This window comes from Lissotriton helveticus, chromosome 4_1 (assembly GCF_964261635.1).
Source record: "Lissotriton helveticus chromosome 4_1, aLisHel1.1, whole genome shotgun sequence".
NCBI lineage: Eukaryota > Metazoa > Chordata > Amphibia > Caudata > Salamandridae > Lissotriton > Lissotriton helveticus.
The window spans coordinates 2,133,145,295-2,133,160,477 of record NC_136063.1 but is presented as its reverse complement, the minus strand read 5'-3'; positions in this window follow the sequence as shown (position 1 = coordinate 2,133,160,477).

Genomic DNA, 15,183 nt, shown 5'->3' with positions numbered 1-15,183 from the left:
ACAAAAAAGTAAAATGGCAACCACGTCCTTAACGCGATGACGTCATATGCGTCATACGCGAATTACCACGCATGAGATGTGACGTTCTATTGCCAGCGCGGGTGCAGTACACGGCAAGTCTTAAGGACGGAACGTCGCCTTCGGTTGAAAGATGCACCTTCAACGGCGACAACCACTTTAAGGTAATTTCTTTAAAAGCACTAATATCATACTCACGATTTCCAAGGCAATACGCGGAGAATATTCCTAGTGGTTCACAGAGTTCAATCTTCCACGTTATAAATTAGTTCAGTTACACTCTTCTTTGAGTTCTCTTGTCATGAGGATTTCCGAAAAATAATTCACGTTGAAATTGGGCAATAAACTCTGCTTGCCACTCCAATTAATTGCCCAAAATATAAAAAACATTCAATACAAAACAATTTCTTCACTTTCTTTAAAAAAATAAAAAAAATAATCGTAGAAGTGAAAATAGCTCAGTAGTTGTTGTCCAATGGGTTTAATTTGTATCCCACCCTCGTTGCCATTGTTGTAAGGACAACAATCAATATATATTTGAAGTAAAGTAGTTTATTGGCAAGTAGGTACAAGTAGGCACATCCGTCCATGAAGAAGCCAACTGGATAACTCCCTAGTAAACATTCTAGAATACTAGAATACATTACATCATATGCAGTATCTTACCTGTAGTCATGGATACCAAGATGGAAGTATACCACACTGCCAAGCTGTATCATTGATCACAAAATGTTTCCTTCAGAGCCCCTGTCCTCCTGGCTCTCCTCATCTGTCCTCTGCAGCTCTCTACTTAGGCTGTTCTCCCCCCTTCCTGCACTCCACAGTACCAATGTTATGTCAGCTGTTTTAATTTATGATTTTGTCTAGAGGGATCCTCCTCATCCTCTATCTTTCCACACCGGCTTTTAGCAAAATCATACCTACTGTTTAGTGTTTGTCAGGCCATCTTTGTGCTGTGATCAAGGCTTGCCACTTTGAGAACATTGCTTGTGCCATGTAGTTTGCACCTGGTCCTGGACGGTTCCTGGGGAACTGGAGCTGATTGCCCCACTGAATCACCAGTCCTCTCTGGCATTGGCAAAGTGTAGGAGAACCTTGAAGGTCAGCTGAAATGCACCCAAAGGGGGACTACTGGTGGAGCATCCATATAGGATGAATGCCAACCATCCTGCAGGATGAATGCCAACCGTCCCGCAGAATACTTCTATAGGTTCTATGAGCTTTTGATAAGAGGAAGGACTGGACGGGAGACAAACTTTACAACAGGGAAACAATGTAGAGGGAAAAGGGACGCACGCATACTCACCTGTTAGATTTGGGGGTCTTTAGATGGCACAGGTAGGTACTTGTGACAAATAGGGACCCTTTGCCTCTAGTCAGGGTAAGGAGGTACACTTCTAAAATAACCCTTGCACACCCCCTTGGTAGCTTGGCACGAGCAGACAGGCTTATCTCAGAGGCAGTGTGTAAAGCATTTGTGACCATATGAGACCCAGATTCTTGGCGAGTAGCATTCCTAAAACGTGATCTGCAATACACTGATATCTACTAGTGTGTTGTGTGTTATTTACGAGTCACTTTGCTCGTTTTTACTGTGATTTTAAAAAATTGTATTTTCCATACTGTGTTGCAGACAGCATTCACTTAGCCTACCTGCACTCATTTTCGCCGCATTTGCACGGCTCTATCGGCCGTTTTGGGGCTTTTGAAGGGCTTGGAAGTTATTTTCACGGCGGCCATCTTTGTGAGGGCAAGAGCGGTGGGAGCGCTCTAGTGTCCCCATAAAAGGAGCCCTCTTGACCGTGCTCGCGAGATTCTTGGCGAGTAGCATTCCTAAAACGTGATCTGCAATACACTGATATCTACTAGTGTGTTGTGTGTTATTTACGAGTCACTTTGCTCGTTTTTACTGTGATTTAAAAAAAATTTATTTTCCATACTGTGTTGCAGACAGCATTCACTTAGCCTACCTGCACTCATTTTCGCCGCATTTGCACAGCTCTATCGGCCGTTTTGGGGCTTTTGAAGGGCTTGGAAGTTATTTTCACGGCGGCCATCTTTGTGAGGGCAAGAGCGGTGGGAGCGCTCTAGTGTCCACATAAAAGGAAACAGCAGTCTCCCGCGCTAGCGGTCGCGTTTGCAGGAGCGCCGTCCCTAGCGCCGGAGTCTGGCCAGAGTCAGCCCGTCTGCGCCCGTCAGCGCTCCGGTAGCAGACGGGGCAGGACGGCTGGCTGGCATTTACTTCTGGTTGGTGCCTTACTCTTCTCAGCTTCAGCTATGTGTTTCTCTTACTCATCAGAGACCCTCTTAAATATCCGTCCTCCGGTAGGTCGCTGCCACTCTGTCTTTCCTGGTTGCCGTGCCCTTAGAAAAGGCTGCACTGAGTGCGGATGGCGCTTTCCTATACACAACAAGCCGAAACTGATTCATCAACCTATCACTATCACTTGCCTACTCCTTAACACACGCTCCTTAGGCTGTCATGCACTAGATATTTGGAATTTGCTCGATAACTCTAATATATCCTGCCTTTTTCTCACTGAGACTTGGCTTAGTGATACCTCGGCCCCTGACTTAGTTAACGCCATCCCACCTAAATATTCCATCATCAGGAGGGACAGAACATCTGGGCGCGGGGGTGGTGTGGCTATCATAGTCAACAACCAGCTGCACTGCACTACCTTCCCGATAGACAATATTCAGGACACCGAGGCGCTCGGCTTCACACTTCATCTGTCTCCCCACCAGGCATGTACCGGCATTCTCGCATATAGAACTCCCGGTCCCTTAGGCTCTTTCCTGGATGAATTACAGGTAGCACTTTCAGTCCCATGTCTTAAATCGGAACATTGTTTACTTCTAGGCGACCTAAACATACACATGGATGAGGCCACAAATCGTGACACAATAAAACTTATGGAGGTCACAACAGCATTAGGACTTATACCTTTTATTCACGATCCCACGCATAATAAGGGCCATACTCTGGACCAGGTTTTTTCCACCGTCCCTATTAATGTACTTGCTCCTCAGCCAGTATTATGGTCGGATCATTACTTAATTTCTTTTTTCCTATTAAGTACCCCTCCTCCTAGACCAAATCCCACCATCTCTGCTAAACGACTTTCCAGGCCTTTTCATCTGCTCTCTAATGAGATGCTACTACAGGCCATGTCATGTTCACCGTGTACCTTGTCAGGTAATGTGGAAATCGATCTAGCTCATTACACTGAATGGCTCACGACTATACTGGCGGATCTCGTGGCTGCGAAAGCCGCTAAACCCGGAAACAAACGTCCTTCCGCTCCTTGGTTCACATCTCAGCTCAGAGAAGCCCGGCAAAACTGCAAGAGAGCAGAAAGAGCCTGGAGGAAAGACTACAAGCCTCTTGAGAAAGAAAAATTTAAAAACTTAACTAGATCCTACCACAAGTTGATTTGGAGTGGAAAAAAATCTTATTTTGAACGTCGGATAGACGAATCTGAAAACTCCTGTAAGGAAATCTTTAAAATTGTTAAGGATTTTACTTCTCCGTCCCTGGGTATCTCTGCTCAGTCTCACTCAGAACCTTGGCTGACTGAACTGGCACATTATTTTGTAGATAAAATAACATCTATTCAAGCCTCTCTTGCTATCTACTCTAAACAGCCTCAGGATGCTGCTCTTGGTGCCCTCTCCTCTTCACAACCCACCCTCTGGGAATTCCCGCAGCTGAGCCTTGCTGCTTCATTAGACCATCTGACAGGCTTGAAGTCGGGATCTCCTCTAGATCCCTGCCCGGTCTCTTGCCTCAACAAAATAGCCCTTGTGCTAAATGGCCCCATCAATTCCATTCTTAATTCCTCACTGTCTTCTGGCGTTGTCCCCCAGGCGTGGAAGAGTGCTCTCATCCTTCCACTCATAAAAAAACCAGCTTTGGATCCCATTATACATGCCAACTACAGGCCTATTTCTCTCCTCCCCGCTCTAGCGAAGGTGGCGGAAAGACATGTGCACAGATCTATCTCTGATTTCGTCGAGAATAACAATCTGTTGCACACTACCCAATCTGGGTTTCGTGCGAATTACAGCACAGAGACCGCGCTACTTGAAGTCACCACCGCCATTAGAGAGGTCTTGGATACTGGAGGAAAGGCCATGTTGGTCATGTTGGACCTGTCGGCGGCGTTCAACACCGTTCCCCATGATACCCTCCTAACTCGACTCTGGGATTGTGGTCTCCGGGGGACGGTGTGGAACTGGCTTAAATCATTTCTAGCTAGCCGTCGACAAACGATCTGGGCGCCACCTCACTCCGCAGCTATGGCAACTCTGGAAGTGGGGGTCCCTCAGGGGTCTATTCTTAGCCCCCTGCTCTTTAACATCTTTCTGGCCCCCCTTGCAGAGGTTGCGGAGTCGTTCGGCGCTCAGATCGTGTCATACGCTGACGACACCCAGCTCTTGTTCACATACGACAAGAATGAGGTGTTCGATGGGATCCGTATCAGAGGCTGCCTAGAAGCAGTCTTTGATTGGTTCAAAAGACACGGCTTAAAATGCAACTCCGATAAATCGGAGCTGCTCTTTTTTGGATGTGTCTCGGAACCAAACTGGAAAAGTTGGTGGCCTCAAGACCTGTTTCCACCTGCAAATGCAAGTACCAAGGCTAAAAACCTAGGTATCATTGTTGACAATGAGTTAACCTTTGGGCCTCAAATATCCTGTCTCTCCGGGAAATGTTTCGGGATCCTGCGGATGCTCAGGAAATTCCTTCCCCTGATTTCTATGAACCATCGAAGGATCATTGTCCAAGCACTTGTCGGGTCGCGATTGGACTATGTAAATGTCCTCTATTTAGGACTCCCTAAATATCTCGTGAGGAGACTTCAAGTAGTCCAAAATTCAGCTGCCAGGGCTATTTATGGACTTCCTAGACGAGCTAGTGCGTCTGACTTGTTGAAGGAATTGCACTGGCTTCCTATAGCCAAGAGGGCTCTCTTCAAAAGCCTGACACTGACCTACAAGGCCCTTCACGACTCAGGCCCTAGGTACATTAGGAAGCGTCTTGCTCTTTACAAGCCGAGCAGAGCCTTGCGATCTGCCTCCTTGTCAAAAATGGTTGTTCCGTCCATCAAGCGAACCAGACAAGGGGGACGCTCCTTTCATTACCTGGCCCCGCGCGCTTGGAATGAGCTTCCCATTTCTCTCAGACAGGCCCCTAGTCTGATGTCTTTCAGAAAGGCATTAAAAACCTGGCTTTTTACCAGTTAACTTCGCTGTTCCTTTTATTCTGCAGTTATGTTCCTCTACCTAAAGGACTTCTTCGCCAAAGCGCCGGGACACTCCTGCTGGAGTAGCCGTTGCGCTATAGAAGAACCCAAATAACATAACATAACATAACATACAGTAATCAAGAGACAACACTAGAGGGACGCCACACAGGTTTTAAATAAAAAATAAATATTCTTTATATAGACTTAACACAAGGCCATAAACGACCAAAATCCACAATACTGTACTTAAAATACTAGTTTTAGCTTAGTTCTGTTTAGTTCTTAAAATCCGACTGTTAGAAGCGGCTGTCTCTAGTTGGCAGAGGTATACACTTCTGACAAATAGGGACACACCTCTCCCAGTCAGGGCAAGGGGATCACACACTTAGATAACCCCTGCTCACCCCCTTGGTAGCTTGGCAAAGCAGACAGGCTTATCTCAGAGGCAGTGCGTTAAGCATTTATGACCACATACAGTAATAAAGTGAATACACTACAAATGGCCACGACACAGTAGTATTATAAAAATAGGTATTTTTATATAAGGCTTAGCACAAGACCAAATAACGACAAAAATATACCACAGTCTTAATAAATACTCTTGGAAGGAAAAATAATAGTTCAAGCGTAGTTTCTTCTTAGCACAAAGTCTTTAGTATCAAAAGCAACTCTTCTTCTTAAAAAACACAGTTCTTGGCAACAATGTAACCCACACGGGAGTCACACGACGTCGAGGCAAAATTAATCCAAAGGTTCGGCGTCGACCGCGAGGAGCGCTACGTCGAGCCCGGAGTCGCACAGACCCCCACAACACAGTACCTTGGAAAAGTGAAGCACTCGATGATCAGCGGCGTCGAGATGTCCGGCGTCGCGTCTTCGGCGTCGATCGGGCCTCGGAGTCGGGGCGATCTGCAGTGGCGTCGACAGATGTCAGGCAGGAGCAGCGCTCACGAGGCGAAGCAGGATACGGCGTCGTCGTCGATGTCGATGGCGATGTTGCAAGAGTGAGCAGCGCTCACGGCGTCGAGAGGGCTCGAAGTCGATGTGATCAGCAGGGGTGCAGACACGAGGTCACTGGGAGCTGGAGCCGAACTCACTACTCACTGGCGTTGCTGCTGGCGTCGATCGGGCCCGGCGGCTGGCGTCGAGGAAGCGGGACACTGGAGCCGTTACTCACGATGTCGAGCTGGATTCGGCGGCGTCCGTCGGCGTCGAGATTGCTGGATTCTTTCAGAGGTGCTGGATTCACAAGTTCCAGCAAACAGCACTTTAAGCAGATGAAGTCCTTTAGCCCTGTGACTTCAACAGGAGGCTGGCACTCTTCCAGCCCTTGGAGATTTTCTTAGCAAAGTTTGAGAGTACACACACAGTTCCTCTCTCCTGGTTCCTTGGCAAAAATAAAGAAGCAATGCAGGATTCCCCCCAGCAAACAGCACACTGGCAGAAGGGGTAGGCAAGTCCTTGGATCAGCAGGCTTCTTGTCCTTGGTTTCAGGGTTCCTTGTCAGAAGTGATCTAAATTCTTGGTTCAGGGGTCCTTCTCTTATACCCCTTTTTGGCTTTGATCCCTTTGTCCATTCAGGGGAATTTCCCCCCATCTCGGGTTTGTTGTGGGTGTTGCCAGGCCGAGGCACCTGGCCTATTCACTGTGCAGGGCAGAGTCTTCAGCCGCCTAGCAGGAGCGGAGCCAGCATTGTCACTGGCAGGGGCAGGGCCATCAGTTGCCCGGCAGGAGGTGGGCCAGGAAAGTCCCAGGCAGGCACAGAGTCATCAGTCGCCTGGCAGGGGGGCGGAGCCAGCATTGTATCAGGCAGGGCAGGCTATCAGGAGCTACTCTTCCCCTACTCTCAATGCAAATGCCCCACTCATCCCACACTGACTCATTCAGACCTCTGGAGCCACCCAGCTCCTGTCACACGCACACCAGAACCAGCAGAGACCGGTAGACAGTTAGACAAGAAAATAACTACTTTCTAAAAGTGCTATTTTCAAACACAGAGTCCAAAAACCATCCACCCAAACGGATGCGTTATTAAACCCTGAGTTCAGGGATACCAAACTCGACATTGCACCATGCTCCCCGAGCCCGCTAGGATTATAGCATTAATAATCCTGGCAGCCCATTCTAACTGATGGAGAGCAGGTAACCTTACAATAGTGAAAAACGAATATGGCTGTAATTCACTATTAGGACATGCCAACCTTGTCAGGCTTGTCCTACCTTATGCTTACAATGCACCCTGCCCTTGGGCCTACCATAGGGGTGACTAACATGAAGTTAAGGGAAGGTTTAGGGACTGGCAAGTAGGTGTACTTGCGCAGTCTGCGTGACAGTACCAGACTGCACGTAGGTCTGGCAATGGCAGACCTTTAGACATACTTTTACTAGGCCGCTCTTGTGGGTGGCACAACACGTGCTGCAAGCCCACTAGCAGCATTTGTATTTACAAGCCCTGGCACTCCTGGTGCACGCTACTAGGGACTGATAGTAAACCAAATAAGCCAAACATGGAATTCAATCAATACAGCAATTTCACATAGGGAGCACTTGCACTGTGGCACTGATCAGCAGTGGCACAGTGCCCAAAGCAATATACCAGCAAAAACATTGTAAACAGAGGAGGCAAACAGAAAAAATGGAGGAGAGACTCATGCCAATGAGGTCAGGTCTAACACGTGTCCCCTCCAGCTGAAATGTGGGGAGAACTACCCTTACCCTAGGGAGTCCTCATCACTAAGGCGGAAAAATCTGGACAGACCATCAGCATTGGCATGATCTGTGCCAGGGCGGTGTTCCACCGTGAAGTCCATCCCCTGTAGGGAAATGGACCACCTCAACAGCTTTGGATTCTCACCCCTCATCTGCATCAACCATCTGAGGGGCCTGTGGTCTGTCTGAATCCGGAAGTGAGTCCCAAACAGGTAGGGTCTTAGCTTCTTCAGCGCCCAGACCACAGCAAATGCTTCTCTCTCTATCGCACTCCACCTCTGTTCCCTGGGAAGTAACCTCCTACTGATGAAGGCTACAGGTAAGTCTCGGCCCTCTTTATTCACCTGAGCTAGAACAGCCCCCACGCCATGCTCTGCAGCGTCCGTCTGGACAACAAATTCTTTAGAAAAGTCGGGTGCCTGGAGTATGGGTGCTGTGCACATTGCAGTTTTCAAGGTGTCAAAGGCCGTCTGACAGGCGTCAGTCCAGATCACAAGTCGTGGCTGCTTCCTGGAAGTCAGCGAAGTCAAGGGGTGCACAATGTTACCATAATCCTTGACGAACCTACTGTAGTAACCCGTGAGACCCAAGAAGGCTTTCACCTGAGTCTGGGCTTTGGGCGGTGCCCATGCCAGCATGGTATCAATCTTGGGTTGCAGGGGGGCCACCTTGCCGCTCCCTACTTGGTGCCCCAAGTACACCACTGAACCTTGCCCAATCTGGCACTTACTGGCTTTGTGAGGCCTGCTCTGCGCAGGGCCAACAACACTTCCTGGATGTGGCGCAAGTGTTCCTCCCAGCTGGCGCTAAACACTGCGATGTCGTCCAGGTAGGCGGCACTGAAATCCTCCAGTCCAGCCAAGACCTGGTTGACCAACCTCTGGAAGGTGGCAGGGGCATTCTTCATCCCAAAGGGCATAACCCGGAACTGGTAGTGCCCATCTGGTGTGGAGAATGCTGACCTCTCTTTTGCCCCATCAGTCAAGGTGGTCTGCCAGTACCTAGACGTTAGATCAAACGTACTAAGGTACCGGGCAGCCCCCAACCGATCTATGAGCTCATCAGCTCTGGGGATGGGGTGCGCGTCAGTCTTGGTGACTGAATTGAGTCCTCGGTAATCCACACAGAACCGAAGTTCCGGTAAAGCACCAGGCGCTGCAGCCTTTGGGACCAAGACCACTGGGCTGGCCCAAGGACTGCTAGAGGACTCAACCACCCCTAAGACAAACATTTTGGAGACCTCCTCCTTGATGTATGCTCTGACCTTGTCAGTCACTCTGTAAGCCTTGTGCTTCACAGGAGTGCTGTCCCCAGTGTCCACATCATGGACACACCACTGAGTGACACCAGGAATCAAGGAAAACAGATCAGGGAATTGTCCCAACAGTTGGCGGCAATCCTGCAACACCATCCACTGACCCATCTTGCTCTTTTGCATACAGGAGGTCAGGAAGAGGCTCACTCTCCTCCTCCATTCCAGCATCTGTAGCTAGGAGCATGCCCACTTCGGACCTTTCTAAGTGGGGCTTTAACCGGTTGACATGCAGGACCCTCAAGGGGTTCCTGGGAGATTTCAAGTCCACCAAGTAGGTGACATCGCTCTTCTTCTCCACAACCTTAAACGGTCCAGTCCACCTGTCCTTGAGCGCACAAGCTTCCACAGGGGACATGACCCAAACTTCTTGACCAGGCTGAAATTCCACCAGAGTGGCATTCCGGTCGTACCACCGCTTCATCTCTTCCTGGCTGGCCTCCAGATTTGCCTGAGCAAGATCTCTGAAGCGCCTAGTCTGGTTCCTAAAGGCCAGCATGTAACTGTATACATCCTGGGGAGGTTTCCTGGGAGATTGCTCCCAGCCTTCTTTGACCAGACTCAAAGGTCCTCTTACCGGGTGACCATACAAAAGCTCAAAGGGGCTGAACCCTAGAGACTTCTGTGGCACCTCACGGTAAGCAAACAGTAGGCATGGCAAGAGGACGTCCCATTTCCGCCTCGTTGGTTCTTCAAGACCCATGATCATGCCTTTAAGGGTCCGGCCCATTTCCTTGAGGGTGGTAAGGAGTGGTGAACTTGTAGGTTACCCCACACTCCTTCCACAGAGACTTCATATAGTTGGAAATGAAGTTGGTGCCCCGGTCTGACACCACCTCTCTGGGGAACCCCATTCGGGAGAAAACACCCATCAGTGCCCGTCGCACCACGGGGGCCGTCACTGTTCTGAGAGGGATGGCTTCCGGGTACCGTGTGGCATGGTCCACCAAGACCAGGATGAACCTGTTGCTCAGGGCTGTCTTGGGGTCCAGTAGCCCAACAATGTCAATCCCCACCCGGTCAAAGGGGGTACTGACCACCGGAAAAGGTTGGAGGGGAGCCTTCTGCTTCCTTCCGCTTTTCCCACTTGCATGGCAAGTGTGACAAGTTTTACAAAGGATGTCTACATCCCTTCTCATCTGAGGCCAATAAAAATGGGTGACAATCCTGTCATAGGTCTTGTCCTACCCCAGATGTCCAGCTAAAGGAACGTCATGAGCCAAACCCAGTAGGAAGGCTCTGAAGCGCTGGGGTACCACCAGCACACGGGCTGACCCAGGCTCAGCAGCCTTAGGCTCGCTATACAGGAGGTCGTTCTCCCAGTAAACAAAATGTGATCCTGACTGATCACCTGAGGTTTGGGCTGAGGCCTGCTGCCTCATACCCACAAGAGAAGGGCACACTTTCTGTTCTGCACAGAATCCCTCCCTGGAGGGACCACCATCCTGCTGCCAGTGGGTCAGCTCGGGTAGGTCTCCCAGTTCAGCGACTTGTTCCCCTGTGGGCTCCAGGGCATCCCCCTCAGGGTCTACCTCCTCCTGGACCACGGGAACTATGGGGGCCGGTTTCCCGCGCCTCCTGCCTCTTCTCTTCACAGCTGGGTCCTGGGCCATACTTTCAGGCTCCGGGACCCCATCAACACCCTTACTTGCTGTCATCGAACGAGTGGTTGCACACACCCACTCTGGCACACCCAACATTTTCAAATGTGTCTCCCTCTCCACCTTAGCTCAAGGGGAGTCTTCTAAATCATTGCCCAGGAGACAATCAACAGGCATGGCAGGCCTTACAGCAGCTTGAAGAGTACCTGAACCCCCCCCCACCCATTCAAAGGGAACCTGAGCTACCTCACACTCTTTCTGGGAGTTGTCAGCAGCTATCACAGGGTAGAATGCGTGGGGAACCACCTGCTCTCTGGACACCAAGTGACACTTGACAGCTGTCACACTCGCTCCGGTGTCTCTGAGAGCTTCCACTCTATGGCCATTAATGGTCACCCACTGCCTATATTTATTAGTGTTACTAGGCAGAGGGGGTGGAGGGATCATTTCCATGTCTCCTAGTGAGACCAGGGACATCTCTGCGGGACCCCTCCCACCAGGGGCAACCATCTCCTCCCCTCCCAGGGCTACACTCGCCAACTGACGGGGTGGTGCACGTGGTGGTGCATTAGAATTCTTCATGGGACACTGGGGATCATAATACCGGTGTTCCACCTGCCCACAAACGTAGCAGGTCGGTGGGCCCCTATGAACAGGTTTACCTGTCGGGCCCCTGGCTTCTTCACAGGGGGAGGCTGGGAACCTTTCTCTTGGTTCCCTTGGGGATTACTTTGGGGCCCTTTCTGGGACTCCTTCTGTTTACCCTTGTCCCCCCCCCATTCTTCTGCTGGGGACCCTGCCCACCTTTGGCTGAGTCTCCCACTGGACCCTTGTGGACCCTGGTACTGACCCAGCGGTCCGCCTCCTCAGCAAGTTTTCTAGGGTTAGATATCTTGCTATCAATAAGGTGCTGGCGCAGCTCTGGAAAACAGTTATTAGACAAATGCTCCCAAGCAAACAAATCATAAAGAGCTTCATAACTTTCCACTTTGCTGCCCTTTACCCAACCATCCATGGCTCTGCAAAAAAATGACACATATTCAACCCACGTCGTACCAGGCAACTTCTTACATTCTCTAAAGGCTTGTCTGTACTTTTCTGGGGTTAGGCCATACCTTAGCATTAAAGCATCTTTCATATGAGCATAAGACATCCTATCCTCAACAGGTATGTCTAACAGGGTATCTCTCCCCTCATTCACAAAGCGACCCCACAACCCCGCTCCCCAATCCTTCTCAGGGACCCGGTGGGCCAACAATGCTAACTCATATGCTTTAAACCATTGACCAATATCTTCATTCTTATGATAATCTTTTATCACATCTTTAGGAAAATAGAACCTACTTTCTGCAGGCACAGATGGGATGCTGCCACCAGAGGGATTCAATTCTAACTCTTTAGCTTTGAGCTCCAACTCCCTCAACCTGGTATCACGCTCCAAAGCTAACTTCTCTCTTTCAAACTCTAACCTTTTGATCTCCAAATCAGCTTCTCTTCTGCCTCTTGCATTTTCTAACTCCAACTGCCCATTTATCTTAAGTTTTGCCATTTCCATGTTGTAAGCTCGCTCATCCTAGGATCTTCCCCTTCTGCCTGGGACGACTCTTGGTGGCCTTCCGCTCTGGGCACAGCACCCACACCCACAGACCACGCACGTAACCTTGGCTTCATCCTAGACTCCTCTCTCTCGATGTCCAGACAAGTCAACGCAGTCTCATCCTCCTGCTTCAACGTTCTTCGAATTCTCAAAAAGATCTTCCGTTGGATCCCCACCGAAACAAGAAAGACTGTCACCCACGCACTGGTCACGAGTCGACTGGATTATGGTAACACACTATACGCCGGAATCACAGCAAAATTACAGAAAAAACTCCAACGCATCCAAAACGCATCAGCGAGACTCATATTGGACATCCCTCGCCAAGATCACATCACCGGACATCTAAGAGACCTCCACTGGCTTCCCGTCAACAAAAGAATTACGTTCCGTCTTCTCACCCACGCACACAAGGCCCTCTACAATCTAGGACCCGAATGCCTCAACACTCGACTCTCCTTCTACAAACCCACCCGCCAACTAAGATCGTCCAATCAAGCCCTCGCCGCAGTCCCGCGCATCCAAAAATCCACCATGGGTGGCAGATCCTTCTCCTTCCTGGCTGCCAAGACCTGGAACTCACTCCCCACTCACCTCCGCCTTACTCAAAACCACATCTCCTTCAGAAAAGAACTTAAAACCTGGCTATTCGACAAATAATGAACCCCTACCCAAGCGCCTTGAGACCCTCTGGGTGAGTAGTGCGCTATATAAATGCCCGAACTTGAACTCTTTCTCCCTTTCTTCTCTTTCTTCAGGAGAAAGACCCTTGGAGGAAACACTGCTACCGGGAGAGGACACATGACCATTCACTGGTACCTCCTCATCCCTTTCCCCTGGCGGTACCACCACCGCATCAGAGGGATCTCTGGATTCCAACCAGGCCTCCAAAGCTTTGAGATAGTCCTCCTTCGCTGAGATGCCTTTGGTAGGGACTTTAAATTTCTTGCAAAAGGATTTCAGCTCCTTTAATTTGTATTCGCTCATCTTTGCCCTATCAAATTCCTCCACAGCGACAACAGGGGGAGTGACTCCGGCATCGCTCATGGTCAAAACTGGCAGTGTTCAAAAAATCAAGCTTCAGAAAAGCGGAGAACAAAAATAGAATCCTTCCAAATTAGATTGTGGCTGCGCTATGGTCTGCTTTCACTATGTAGCGCACACTAATCACTGCACATGGGTCATAAATGCAAAGTTCAAATCCTCACCGCTGACCCACCAATGTTAGAAGCGGCTGTCTCTCGTTGGCAAAGGTATACACTTCTGACAAATAGGGACACACCTCTCCCAGTCAGGGCAAGGGGATCACACACTTAGATAACCCCTGTTCACCCCCTTGGTAGCTTGGCACAGCAGACAGGCTTATCTCAGAGGCAGTGCGTTAAGCATTTATGACCACATACAGTAATAAAGTGAATACACTACAAATGGACACGACACAGTAGTATTATAAAAATAGGTATTTTTATATAAGGCTTAGCACAAGACCAAATAACGACAAAAATATACCACAGTCTTAATAAATACTCTTGGAAGGAAAAATAATAGTTCAAGCGTAGTTTCTTCTTAGCACAAAGTCTTTAGTATCAAAAGCAACTCTTCTTCTTTAAAAACACAGTTCTTGGCAACAATGTAACCCACACGGGAGTCACACGACGTCGAGGCAAAGTTAATCCAAAGGTTCGGCGTCGACCGCGAGGAGCGCTACGTTGAGCCCGGAGTCGCACAGACCCCCACAACACAGTACCTTGGAAAAGTGAAGCACTCGATGATCAGCGGCGTCGAGATGTCCGGCGTCGCGTCTTCGGCGCCGATCGGGCCTCGGAGTCGGGGCGATCTGCAGCGGCGTCGACAGATGTCAGGCAGGAGCAGCGCTCACGAGGCGAAGCAGGATACGGCGTCGTCGTCGATGTCGATGGCGATGTTGCAAGAGTGAGCAGCGCTCACGGCGTCGAGAGGGCTCGAAGTCGATGCGATCAGCAGCGGTGCAGACACGAGGTCACTGGGAGCTGGAGCCGAACTCACTACTCACTGGCGTTGCTGCTGGCGTCGATCAGGCACGGCGGCCGGCGTCGAGGAAGCGGGACACTGGAGCCGTTACTCACGATGTCGAGCTGGATTCGGCGGCGTCCGTCGGCGTCGAGATTGCTGGATTCTTTCAGAGGTGCTGGATTCACAAGTTCCAGCAAACAGCACTTTAAGCAGATGAAGTCCTTTAGCCCTGTGACTTCAACAGGAGGCTGGCACTCTTCCAGCCCTTGGAGATTTTCTTAGCAAAGTTTGAGAGTACACACACAGTTCCTCTCTCCTGGTTCCTTGGCAAAAATAAAGAAGCTATGCAGGATTCCCCCCAGCAAACAGCACACTGGCAGAAGGGGTTGGCAAGTCCTTGGATGAGCAGGCTTCTTGTCCTTGGTTTCAGGGTTCCTTGTCAGAAGTGATCTAAATTCTTGGTTCAGGGGTCCTTCTCTTATACCCCTTTTTGGCTTTGGTCCCTTTGTCCATGCAGGGGAATTTCCCCCCATCTCGGATTTGTTGTGGGTGTTGCCAGGCCGAGGCACCTGGCCTATTCACTGTGCAGGGCAGAGTCTTCAGCCGCCCAGCAGGAGCGGAGCTAGCATTGTCACTGGCAGGGGCAGGGCCATCAGTTGCCCGGCAGGAGGTGGGCCAGGAAAGTCCCAGGCAGGCACAGAG